General features: G+C 40.6%; 1 protein-coding gene across 6 annotated transcripts in view; it reads left to right on the forward strand.

Annotated features, from left to right (window-relative positions):
• LOC144601918 (contactin-4-like) overlaps positions 1 to 13,527 on the forward strand; it is a 1,542,817-nt gene that overhangs the window by 913,023 nt on the left and 616,267 nt on the right. The window lies entirely within an intron of this gene.

Consider the following 13,527-nt stretch of genomic DNA (forward strand, 5'->3'; position numbering starts at 1 on the left):
GCAGCATCTCTGGAGAGAAGTCATCTCTGGTGACGTTTCGGGTCAAGACCGTTCTTCAGACTAGAGTCAGGGGAAAGGGAAATGAGAGGTAAAGACGATGATGTAGAGAGACATAGAAAAAATGAATTAAAGATATTCAAAACAGTTGAAGAATCAGAGAGCAGGAGGAATCACAGAGGGGGTGCAGCGAGAGAGCAGATGTTGCAGAACTCTCATTGGAGAGAGGAGAACTTCAAAGTAGACAACCCTTGAGGAGATTTTGCAGTGGAGCAGATGAAACATGTAGGAAGGGATTGCAGATGCTTGTCATCTATCCATGCCTTCCAGAGATGCTGCCTAACGCACTGGTTTGCTCCAGCATGAAGCAAGATTCCAGTATCTGCGGTTTCTTCTGCCCACCTGACTTGTTAATCATTTCAATCATTTCATAATCTCAACTGATTTTTAAAACATGAACCAACTGTGCTGGAAGATAAATATATCCAAGTCGTCTGCTGCTAGAGAAATTGAACCAATTACCTATATGACTGAAAATTAAATAGATAGATATTCTTACTCTAACAACTTTCAATTATTTCCAGGCAAATATTCAGATAATGTAAAAAAGGCTTGTAGCTTGTAAATAAACCAGCCGCATGCGGACAACCTAAATTCTGGGGAGAAAAATATGATTGCATATCTGTGATTATCTTTGCTTTCCAAACAGGTTTTCAAATAGAAGTGGGACTAATTTATGTTATAGTCTACAGAGCTGTGTTAGAAGCAAAAAAAAAAAGAACAAGGGTAGATTTTCACAGTTTGAGTTATAAGCTTGATGGAGCATTTCACATTTATCATGTATCTTTTTAAGCGAAAAAGCACGCTGACTAAACATTAAATATGAACCAACTATGAAACGAAGCGCTGTGCATACAGGAACAAATCTTTGATCTGAAAGATTATCTCTGCTCAAAAAACGAGCAGTCCTCTTTGGTTCTGCTGGTCCTGGTCTGGATAGGTCCTGGTCTGAGGCACTATGAATGATCACTGTAGTAATAATACTGTTCTGGACCGTATTTTGCTTAAATGCATTCTTGTTACCTGCTGGAAGTTCTGGAACCGCAGCTTTAAGTTTCATTCCCTAATAGACAGGAAGTTGTCATAAACAGGAAGTGCAGCTCAGAAAGGGATAACCTCATGGTGTAGACAGTGTAATTCACCTGTGTGTAATCTGCTGCCATCCTTCGTCACAGAGTGTGTTAGACGCAATGTCTAAGTAATTATGTTTAGTGACATCATCTTTATATGTTCCTATACTAAACGCATAATGTAACTAAACCCTATGTTATTTCCTTTTGTACCTAAACATTACAGTTTCACATTTGAATTCAGTAAAGCATCAAACGACACAGCTCGTCTCTACTGGTCTTTATTGGGTCAATTGTTTAGCTTGCTAGATAGCCGGATAGGGACATTCGGCGAGTCCAGTATAAATACAGATATAAATTATGTTGTGAAATAGTCTAATTATATAACTATAATTTAAATTGTCTGCTGACAATTAAATCCAATGACATAAAACAAGACGCATCCTTTTTTAAATGTTGCTTTATGAGATAAATGTGATATCGCAAACACTGGACATTTGGTCTGTCATTTCTGTGCTAGAATTTTTCTATTAATCCATCGGGTATATAATTCTACATTTCCTCTCATTCTTTGTCTCCTTTTTATGGTTAACTTTTGTCATAACATTCAGACATCCAGTCAAATAAATTCACAAACATTGTTTCAATAAAACTTTTATTATTAAATTACAGAAGCATCAGCTCCTGAATATACCTATGTTTTTTTAAGTAACCCAAACTGATGTGTAATGCTTTTTGAGACTATCTTCATCTGATGTTCTCAACACTTTCACATCTTTCTGACCATTCTGGAATTGAAGATGCCAATGAATGTTCAACCTCAATTACTTGAACTTTCTAATGTCAAAAAGCCCGAAATTTCATATCTCTCTGGAAGTAGATAGGAAAGAACTGCAGATGCAGTATCTCTGGAGCGAAGGAATGGGTGACGTTTCGGGTCCAGACCCTTCTTCAGACTGATGTCAGGGGAGTTGGCGGAATAGAGATAGAATGTAGTCGGTGACAATAAGACTGGTGGGAGAACTGGCAAGGGGGAAGGAATGGAGATAGAGGGAAAGCAAGGGTTATTTGAAGTTAGAGAAGTCAATGTTCACACTGCCCTGGCCTGGATATTTACCCTTAACCTACAACTTTAGGCTGTGCACGCCATATGCAAGAAGAAGAAGACATCCATAGTCCAAGTGAATTTGAGTGTCCAGTCACTCTACACCTCCATCCCCCACCAGGAAGTTCTTAAAACCCTCCGTTTCTTCCTCGACCGCAGAACCAGCCACTCTCCTCCGCCTAGCAGAGCTGGTCCTTACCCTTAACAACTTCTCCTTCGACTCCTCCCATTTCCTCCAAATCCAAGGCATAGCTATGGGCCCTCGCAAGGGCCCCAGCTATGCCTGCCTCTTTGTAGGGTACGTCGAACAATCCCTGTCCAGGCGTACACTGGCCCTATCCCCGAATTCTACCTCCGCCACATTGACGACTGCATTGGTGCTACCTCCTGCACCAATGCAGAACTAACTGACTTCATCAACTTCACGACTAATTTGCATCCTGCACTCAAATTCACTTGGACCATCTCCAACATCTCCCTACCGTTTCTAAATCTCACTGTCTCCAGCACAGGAGACAGACTATTGACTGACATCTATTACAAATCCACTGACTCCCACTCTGCTTCCTGTAAAGATCCTATCCCCTTCTCCCAATTCCTCCTCCTGCACCCGCATCTGTGCCCAGGATGAGGTTTTCCATACCAGGTCATCGGAGATGTCCTCATTCTTTAGGGAACGGGGGGTTCCCCTCTTCCATTATAGATGAGGCTCTCACTAGGGTCTCCTCGATATCCCGAAGCTCCGCTCTTGCTCTCCCTCCCCTCATTCGTAACAAGGATAGAGCACCCTTGTCCTCACCTTCCACCCCATCAGCCGTCGCATACAGCATTTTATCCACCAACATTTTTGCTACCTACAACGGGATCCCACTACTGGCCACATCTTCCCATCTCCACCCCTTTCTGCTTTCCGCAGAGACCGTTCCCTCCGTAACTCCCATGGTGAACTCATCCCTTCCCACCCAAACCACCCCCTCCCCAGGCTCTTTCTCCTGCTACTGCAGGAGATGCAATACCTGTCCCTTTACCTCCCCCCTCAACTCCACCCAAGGACCCCAACAGTCTTTTCAGGTGAGGCAGAGGTTCACTTGCACCTCCACCAACCTCATCTACTGTATCTGCTGTTCCAGATGTCGACTCCTGTATATCGGCGAGACCAAGCGCAAGCTCGCCGATCGTTTCGTTGAACCGCTCAGTCTGCCTTAACCGGTTGCTCAGCACTTTAACTCCCTCTCCCATTCCCAATCTGGCTTTTCTGTCCTTTCTGCCCATTGTCAGAGTGAGGCTCAGTGCAAATTGGAGGAACAGCACCTCATATTTTGCTTGGGTAGCTTACACCCCAGCGGTATGAACATTCTAACTTCAAATAGCCCTTATTTTCCCTCTCTCCATCCCCTTCCCCTTCCCAGTTCTCCCACCAGTCTTACTGTCTCCGACTACATTCTCTCTGGAGGTGGATCATTTTTGTGATAATCTCTACTCTTTACTTTGATGTACAGAAAATTTGTACTTTGACATTATTACGTTCATGAACAAAAACATGACAATAAACTAAACTAAATTAAACTAAAAGATTCATGAGTTACCGTGGTTCATGATGTCATAAACATTAAGGGCATTTTCTCTGTTACTGTTTCACTGGAAATAACAAAAAGACTAATTCCCCACCTAGAAACAAAGACTTTTTGTAATCTCGCAGGTAATTTTACAGGTGTTATGTTTGCATCTATCCCGCAGGAGAACGCATTCACAATGGCAGTCAGGTGTGTGGTTACAACTCGCCAACCTTTGCACCTTTGCAAATGTGGCTTCCTCTGGAGCTGGCTTGGAGATGCAATTATCACATTTTACAAAGCAAGAAACTGCAGAGGTTGGGAATCTGAAATTAAAAGCAAAATGCTGGAAATACACAAGATGCCACGGAGCATCTGTGGGGAGAGAGGCTGATCATCCATTTTAGATGAAGCAGACTGCTCCTGAAACCACCGTCAACATTTTGTTGCAACATTAGTAACATGATATCTATATACTAAAACTCTCGTTTGTTTGTTTGTTTGTGATCGAACTTCAGCCAAATTGGTACAAGATAGCCTGACAATTTTAGGCCTACCTTACACACCATCGTCTCTTTAATGGTAAAAATGGTAGTTTTATTGAAATTGGTGTTATATTTTTTGTTATGCATATTTTAAAGTTTTAAAGCAGTCGGGGCTGGTCCTCACGTCAGATGGCCACCAGACCAGCACCTACACTTATATGTAGGTGGGAGGAGGAAAGAGTGGGGGAGGGGGGGGAGAGTGGGGTGTGGGCAGGGAGTGTGGGGTGGGGGGAGGGGAGGGGGGAATAGGGGTGGGGAGGGGGGAATGGGGGTGGAGGCAGGGCTGGGGGGAGTGGGGGTGGGGGCAGGGGAGGGTCAAGTGGGGGTGTGTAGGGGGACAGAGTGGGTCAGTGGGGGGAGGAGGGGGGGATAAGGGGGATTGAGTGGGGGGTTGAGGGTGCTACACCAATACAGGAGAGGCTTTGGGTCCAGGGCTCACTCAGTCACAGCCTCTCCCCTTCCCTGTTCCCCCTCTATGAGGAATAGGCCCAACGGGTTCACTTAGTCTAGTAATGATTAAAGGACTAATGGTGAGAACGGAACAAAATTGTTCATTGCAAGAAGAATTCCACACAAAGTGCAGGTGACTCAGCAGGTCAGGCAGGGAATGGACTGATGTTATTTTTGGGGTTGGACTTCTTCAGGCTGATATGAGTAGAGGGAGATAGTTGGAAAAGAGAGGCTGGGGTGAGATAAAATAAATAGAGAATTTGAATGTTGTAAATGTCTAATATTTAAAATTATTCAATCATTTTTGAAATGTATTGGAAATTAATCGTTATTTTTAAGTTAAAAAAAATGAAATGTTGAAACCACACAAAAACATTGAAAGCAATTGAACACGTTGGAGTTTGCTCAATTAATTTTAAAAATGGCATTTACATCTTGCTTTCCATCCTCCCTCTTCTCAGTTGTGTCCCGAGATTACAGATTTTCCAAAGCATCCAATTAGTGTTGGTTTTTGTACCGAGTTATGAGGAAAATGTTTTGTGTGCTATTGAGGTAAATCATTCATGAGTACAATTAAACCATTGAGTGGGTATAACAGGCCGTGCAAATAGAGAAAGAAAACAGTGTAGAATATAATGTTGAATATAGACACACAATGCTGGCGTAACTCAGTGGGACAGGTAGCATCTCTGGAGAGAAGGAATGGGTGATGTTTCGGGTCGAGACACATCTTCAGACTGGTATGGGACAAGGGAAACTAATGTTGCCTATGCAAAGAAAATACAGATAAAAGGTGCAATGGCAACAAATTGGGTGGTAAATTGGGAGAATGGCAGTACACCTTTAGCTAATGAGAAGTCTATTCAAGAGTCAGATGACAGTGGGCAAGAAGCTGTTCTTGAATCTGGTGGTACCAGTTTCAAGCTTTTGTGTCTTTTGGCTGACGGGAGAGTGGGGAAGAAGGAATGACTGGGATGTGAGTCATCCTGGATTATGCACTGGGATTCCTGAATTTCCTTGCAGTTAGAGAAAAAATGCAGGTAGTTCCTCATGGTGCTTCAAACATTATGGACAAATATTCGTTCTTTGCAGTTTTCAAAACATTCTTGCAACCTGATGTATTCTGATATTTCCTCATTGTTAGCTCAGGAAACAAATATCACAGAATACTCGTGGGACAATAGCATCATCCGCTCCAGAAGCAGCAGTGAATCCCCAGGTCCATAGCATTCACTAAATCGTGATATTAGGTTTCTGCGTTGTTCAATTTCTATCATTGTTGTCCTCCATATATGGTCTACTCTGCCTTCTCTTCCTTGTTCTTATTTAAATCTTCTCACGTAACCTTTCCAAAGACATGGTTCCACAGAGTCATTACATTGCAGCAGGAGTCCATTCAACACATTGAGTTCATGGCAGCTTTCTGTAGAATAATCTTCAGACTCAGTCCCTTAATCTGTTTCTGCAATCCTGGGTTTCTTTTCCTCTCAGGACCCAATTGAATTTCCGTGTGAAAGCATTGACTGGTTTCATTTTCACCACTCTACTGGACAGCAAGGCCCAGTTATCAACATTTGCACTGTAAAATAATTCTCCCTCATATCCTTCCTGTATCTTTTGCCCAAAATCTTAAATTCATGTCCCTTGGTCCTTGTGCAGAAACTAACATGGACAACCTTTCTTTATCTACCTTGTACCAACCTGTAATTGGTTTGTTCATATCAGGGAATTATTTTTATTCACAGATTGTGTAGAACAAATAAGTCTATGTATCATCTGTCACCTAAAATCTTTTTCTCCTGTTATATCTTGACTCAAAATTATGACCGCGGTGACACGTCATGGATTTCAGTGCAACGAACAGGAATAATTTCTAAACAGCATGCTTTGAAATGGATTTGTGAAACTATTAGTTCGTTCACAGATGTTAATCCATGAAATATGAGTATTGCAAAGGAAGCATGTGCTTTATTCAAGTGTAAAAGTAGGTCAAACTGAATATTAGTGACTCCTTATTGACCTGCACTATCACAAGACACTTATTTAACTTGTTTATGCCAGACGATTTCTTCATGTGTCTCATGATGGCAATTTCTCTGAATATTGTCAATTATCTGATTTATAGATTCTGGTGTTTTTCTTATACTTGTTTGCGTATTCAATATTTATGTGTTTTATTTTCTTAATTCATTTTTATCTGAATTTATTATGATTAAAGTTATGTTCCTGCAGAATATCCATTCCTCATGGAAGCAAATTCCATGCATCTGCTTGTGTATCCAAACACTGTTTGTATGCTTGAAAGTCATTTGAATAGAAATATGTTTGTGGTCATTTAAACAAAACACTAAATATCATAACAGCTGTGCATTGTGTCCTGGATCTAAATGTTGCTTTCATGAATATTCTATCAAATTGTCTCACTGTAAATGTCAAGTTTAGCCAATATCTGTTTGTTCTTAATCTATTCCCATCTGGGTCAGCCCTCCATTGCCTTGCACAGTTATTTTTTTAGTTTAAGTGCGTGTATGTATTTTTAGGTCTCGTCTCAACTTAGTTAAAGAAACGTTTATCACAAATCAGTTTCAAGGTTTCAAACAAATAAAAGGAAGATGAAAATACAAGGGGATTTCTACATTATCAGAGGTGCTGTTTCAGATTTTTAAACATTTATTGTATTTAGAAGCCAGACACAAAATGCCGGAGTAACTCAGCGGGTCAAGTGGCATCTCTGGAGAAAATGAATACGTGACTTTTTGGATCGAGAACCTTCTTTAGACCTTTTTGTCAGCCTGAAGAAGGGTCTCAACCCAAAGGGTCACCTATTCCTTTTCTCCAGACCTGACCCGTTGAGTTTCTCCAACATTTTATGTCCATCTTCGGTGTAAACCAGCAGATGCAGTTCCTTCCTACATGTTTATTGTATTTACTTTAGACAATAGACAATAGACAATAGGTGCAGGAGTAGGCCATTCAGCCCTTCGAGCCAGCACCGCCATTCAATGCGATCATGGCTGATCACTCTATCAGTACCCCATTCCTGCCTTCTCCCCATACCCCCTCACTCCGCTATCCTTAAGAGCTCTATCCAGCTCTCTCTTGAAAGCATCCAACGAACTGGCCTCCACTGCCTTCTGAGGCAGAGAATTCCACACCTTCACCACTCTCTGACTGAAAAAGTTCTTCCTCATCTCCGTTCTAAATGGCCTACCCCTTAGCACAGATCGTTCTCTTAATCTGTTTGCATTAATCTGTTTGAATAAGTTATTTTTACCCAGCAGACGTCCCATTTAATTTTGTGTGATAAACAATACAGTCATTTTGCTGCAGTGGCACATGATACACATTGTGAATGTTGAAGATCCCAGTCCTGGTTCTCTGGGGACTGTACACATCACTATTGGCTTGCTCAAACTGTTACAATGTATAACAACTTGCTGTTTTCCATTGCCAAGAGAATTTACCCTCCAATTTGCAACTTTACACCTATTACCAAGTATTTCCTCCTCTGCTATGATTCTATTGAAGAGATTTTGGAACGAAAGCTTTGTGAAAATCAAGGAAAAATTAGCGACAACACCAAATTCAACTACTAATTTAGTCACTAACAAAAAAGTCCAGAGAAATGTATTTAAGATTCAGGTCTATTAATTAAAATATTATTTTTTACATGACTTTGAAGCTCCTTGTAGTATATTTCTATTCCAAAAACACTGCATAAAACAAGTTTCTGTTATAGGTCAATTTGCATTTTATTCATGTAAAACTACTCTGTTGCACCAGATCAATTCCTATGAAGAAGGGACAAGCAGCATCTCTGGAGAGAAGGAATGGCTGATGTTTCGGGTCTCGAGTTACTCCAGCATTTTGTGTCTACCTTCGATTTAAACCAGCTTCTGCAGTTCTTTCCTACCTATGAAGAAGGGATTTTTTTAAATTAAAAAAAGCAGCTTGCTTTTATAATGTTTGGACTTAGTTTTTTAAAACTTAAACTAAGCTACACTAAAAAGATGGTAACTCTTATCCTATTCTTTTTCAGAGCTCTTTGGGGAAACAATTCTGTTCCTGTAGATTTTGTGTCTGTATATGACTTCCATTGTTGTCTTCTCTTTAAGATTGTTCATGCTGTAAATCCAACCAAAGCCCAGACATATCCTTGATTCTATTTTTCTGTGACTAATACAATTTGCAGATAATAATCCCCAACAGGCTGTGTGATAAATTGGTAATTTTAACAGAATGCACCAATTGTGTTCCACGTTGATTTATTTCGGATAGTGGGAGGTCAAAAGAAAGAGCTTGATTTTATGCACATTGGGAGTCGTGGAGACATACAGCATGGAAAGGGGGCCAAGTCTTTGCCAACCATCAACCACCCTTTCACACTGATCCTAAAGGAATCCCACATTTTTTTAATCAACTTCTGGCCTTCCATCACAGTGAGGAGGGGACTGGAGGAGATTTATTTTATTGCTCTTATTGTTGGACTGTGGGTGACGAAATCTCGTCCAAAAGACCTGTTTTTTGGATGACAAATAAAGATATCCTGAATCCTGAATCCTCTCGCGGGACACTTACAGTGGCCAACTAACTGACCAACCTGCCTGGATTGGAATGAACATGGGACATCATTAGGAAAATACACTTTAAAATATTAGATTGCCATGATCAGTGGTTTCAGAAGTTATTGGAAACACTTAATTTTCATGTGGAAAATTTTGTCAATTTCTCATTTCACAAATCTGTTTCTTTTTCTCAAAGTATTGTATTACAGGGCTTCAATAGACAATGCTGGAAGTGTAGGGGCAGGCATTTCTCCTTCTTTGGTTGCAAGGGAATATGTTTGGTCACAGGGAGGGATGGGTGAGACTTAGTGCCAAAGTTTTCTGGAGAAAATTATCTTTGCGGATTAACATTAGTAACGATCACCTTTAATGTGTTTATGTCGTGGAATATTGGGTCAGATTTTTATTTTGAGAAAAGAGTGCCAATGAACTATACTACTGTTTATGTTCCTATCACTAGTAAGTTCAGGGGTAAAAAGGCATACCCGACAAATTGCAACGTTATTCCAGCACTTTGTGTCTTTTTTTTTGGAGAGTTGCTGCCTGACCTGCTGAGTTACTCCAGTATTTAGGTTTTTGTTGTAAAACCAGCATCTGCAGTTCCTTTATTCTACTGTTTTTTTTGTAAATTTACAGAACTGACTAATCAGTATCTGGTACTGAACTATTTGCACTTTCCCTTAGCTTTCCAAGAATTGTAAGAACATGCTGGATGCTCCTATTAATTTCCCATTAAACTTTCTATCAAGGTTGATGTCTTATTATGATGAGCCGAAGCACAGTATTAAACGATAGTCAATATGCAATGCCAATTAAATACTGTAACCCAAAATGGATAGGATTTAATGTGCTCATTCACATTCTGGCACCAAGTTCATTGTTGTCAGAGACTTTGAACCTAGCACTTTTTATTATTTATAATTGCTCTTTATTTCTCTTTCAGCATTTAGTTCAACTATCTTCGGCAGCATAGCTCTAGGATAATTATTACTATTAAGTAACTTCTCTGATGCCATTCTACACTCTAGTTCATATTCATATTCATTTGAGCCACATGTTCATAGCTCAAAATATTTAATTTGAAGGCTACAGAAGACAGCATATGCCCTAGCTCAGCAATAAGATATGTACTGTAGTTCCACAATGCAAGTCTGAAAGTGGGTACTCGTAAGTGGAGAAGGAACCGTTTTGTCTTCCGTGCAGTTTGAGTTTAACTGTGGGCATGCATCTTTTTGCGCCTTGTGCAGAATTTAGCTTAACAGATGGATGGCATGCTTCTCCCTACATCTCTTCTCTTATTCCTTCTACCGTTCAAGCCCCCTCCCTTCATACAAGACTATTGCTTTTTATACTGAATATCCAACAACTGCAACCTTAATACCAATACCACCACCAACACCAGCAGTCCTTACATGGTTCGCATTTCTCAATAATAATTATCGCTAAACTATAATCACAATATAACTTGTATTATGTGGAGAATACAGAACTTATCTGTCTTTATCATCTTGTAGAGATGATTTCTGAAATTAATCAGTGGAGCTGGGGCAGCTCAGCTAGAGGAGGTACTACCTCAAAGCTCCATCCACGCTTGTTCAGCCCTTACCTCCAGTGCTCTCCGTGTGGAGCTTGCATGTTCTCCCTGTGACCACATGGGTTTCTCCAGCCGCTCCGGTTTCCTCAAACACCATAAGTGTCTTGATAAGTTAATTGGCCACTATAAATTGCCCATCGTGTGCAGATAAGTGGATGGGAATGAGAGGAGAATCAAAAATGGAAATTGGTGCTGGATGGCTGGCTCAGGGTGGGTGGGCTGAACAGTCTTGTCTCCATCGAAGGTAGGCACAAAATGCTGGAGTAACTCAGTGGGTCAGGCAGCCATTCAGGAGAGAAGGAATGGGTGATGTTTCAGGTCGAGACCCTTCTCTCGACCCGAAGCGTCACCCATTCCTTCTCTCCTGAGATGCTGCCTGAACCGCTGAGTTACTCCAACATTTTGTGTCTACCTTCGATTTGAATCAGCATCTGCAGTTATTTTCCTACAGCCTTGTCTCCGTGATGTCTGACCGTCGACTCTCAGTCATTTTTCAGGTATTAACAAAAGCACTACCACCACCGTCCACAGCAGCCACCAGCATTGGCATGTTTGCATATTATCCTTCTGGAAGCAGCATAAGTGTATAGCTTATCTGTTCAAATGCAGTAAAGGCAATTTTTGAATTCATTATTAGTAATTTATGCAATGGCAATCGAAAAGTATCCATGGTGAGACTTAAGATCTTTAAATTATCAAGCAAATATTCTGGAGGGAATCAGGTCGGTTATATCCATCGGATATGTCTGATACATGATTCTAACCCCATGCTGTACAGTTAACAGTTAATACCCTTTGAAGTGGACTGACAGATCACTAACACATAATTCAGTAAAAAAGATAATTAAATGAATCTAACAACAACAACTGAGGCAATATTTTTGGATTAGATGAAGGATATCCCAACTAAATGAGCATGCAATGTTCTTATGTTTTTTGGGCCATGGTTGGAAATGAAAGCCAGCAGATTAGTCAGCAACAGCCTGGAATAATCATTCTCACAGGATGATATAAAGTCGCAGCATCCTGGCACTTTCCATCACTATCCCTGACCGCCTCATTTGTCACCTACAGAATTGTTCATCAGAGGTGAGAGGACAGTTGTATGGAAATGGAGCTGGGAGTGCTCAATACTGACATGTGAACTCCTTGTGCTGTGGGTGAATTAAACAAGGTTGTGAAAAGACACTGTGGATGACAAACTACTGCTTTCTCAGCAGCTGAATCAGTATTCAGCTTGCTGTTGAGCTTTACTCTGCAGAAACTCTAAGGATGATAAAGCTACATCTTCAGTTGAACAACAATGATTTTGTCAAAATCCAAGATGAGTGACTAGTATTGATAGACCAATGCTTAATGCCATCGCAGCCTTGAAGGCAAAATAAACTGACTTCATTTTCTTCCAATTATGGATTGTTTTTCGATTCAGGAGTAATCAACCTCAAATTACATTAATTCCATTTGAAAAGTCATGAAAGAATTGCAGAAGGATAGAAATATTTACATTTTAGTTTTCACTGCAACCCTGATATGTATGTTGTAGTTGCTGCATATTTATTTGTGAGCGCAACATTTTGCGATAGGCAAACTTGTTGAGAAGGTCTTCTGGAAATATCTGAATTTAGAAGTATTTAACATTTCATTCAGTCCTATAGATTTATGCTTACATTTTGATTAACTAAATTTGATAGGAAGATTTATGCCTGGTTCCATCGAAGTGTATTTACTGTGTAACCGGGCAGCATAGTGGCACAGCGGCAGAGTTGCTGCCTTACAGCGGCAGAGACCCGGGCCCGAATCTGACTATGGGTGCAGTCTGCATGGAGTTTGTACCTTATCCCCATGACCTATGTGGGTTTTCTCCGAGAGGTCCGGTTTCCTCCTACATTCCAAAGACCTTCAGGTTTGGAGGTTAATTGGCTTAGTAAAGTTATAAATTGGCCCGAGTGTGTGTAGGATAGTATTAATGTGCGGAGATCGCTGGTCGGCACAGATTCAGTGGGCCGAAGGGCCTGATTCCATGCTGTATCTCTAAGCTAAACTACTCATGAAGTTGCAAGAGCATATTTATGCATATAGCCAAGATTTTGACTTTTACTGCTTCATTCGAGTTCATTCGTCACTCTGTGAAGAATGAACTTCTGACCTGACAATGTTGACTTGCTGCTTGACACTGCCCTGATCAAAAATGGAAGCAATGGAACAAAACTGTCAGATGGGTTGAACGGACCAAACTCGCCAAAAGGAAAGATAGCTTCACCAGCCAGCAAAATAATTTCCCCAACTCCACCACACTGTCAATACCATCAAAGGCATCGAATGCTTCTATCCGCCCATAACATTCAGCAACATCCAAAACCAATTAAAAATTAATGAGAAGCTATAAAAATAAAACTGAAAATTGAAAAGGAAATTTAAACACTTAATCTAAATACGTTCGAAAAAAAGCTCAAGTAAACACAATTAAAACATGAAATAATTGTCTTACTGTTCCCTCTCCACTGCAATGAACAGGCTGATAGTTTCTGTACCAATCTGGCCTGCCGCAGTTCATCAAAAAGATTCTCACGATAACAGCTGGAAACCTA

Source organism: Rhinoraja longicauda, chromosome 17, assembly GCF_053455715.1.
Source record: "Rhinoraja longicauda isolate Sanriku21f chromosome 17, sRhiLon1.1, whole genome shotgun sequence".
Taxonomy (NCBI): domain Eukaryota; kingdom Metazoa; phylum Chordata; class Chondrichthyes; order Rajiformes; family Arhynchobatidae; genus Rhinoraja; species Rhinoraja longicauda.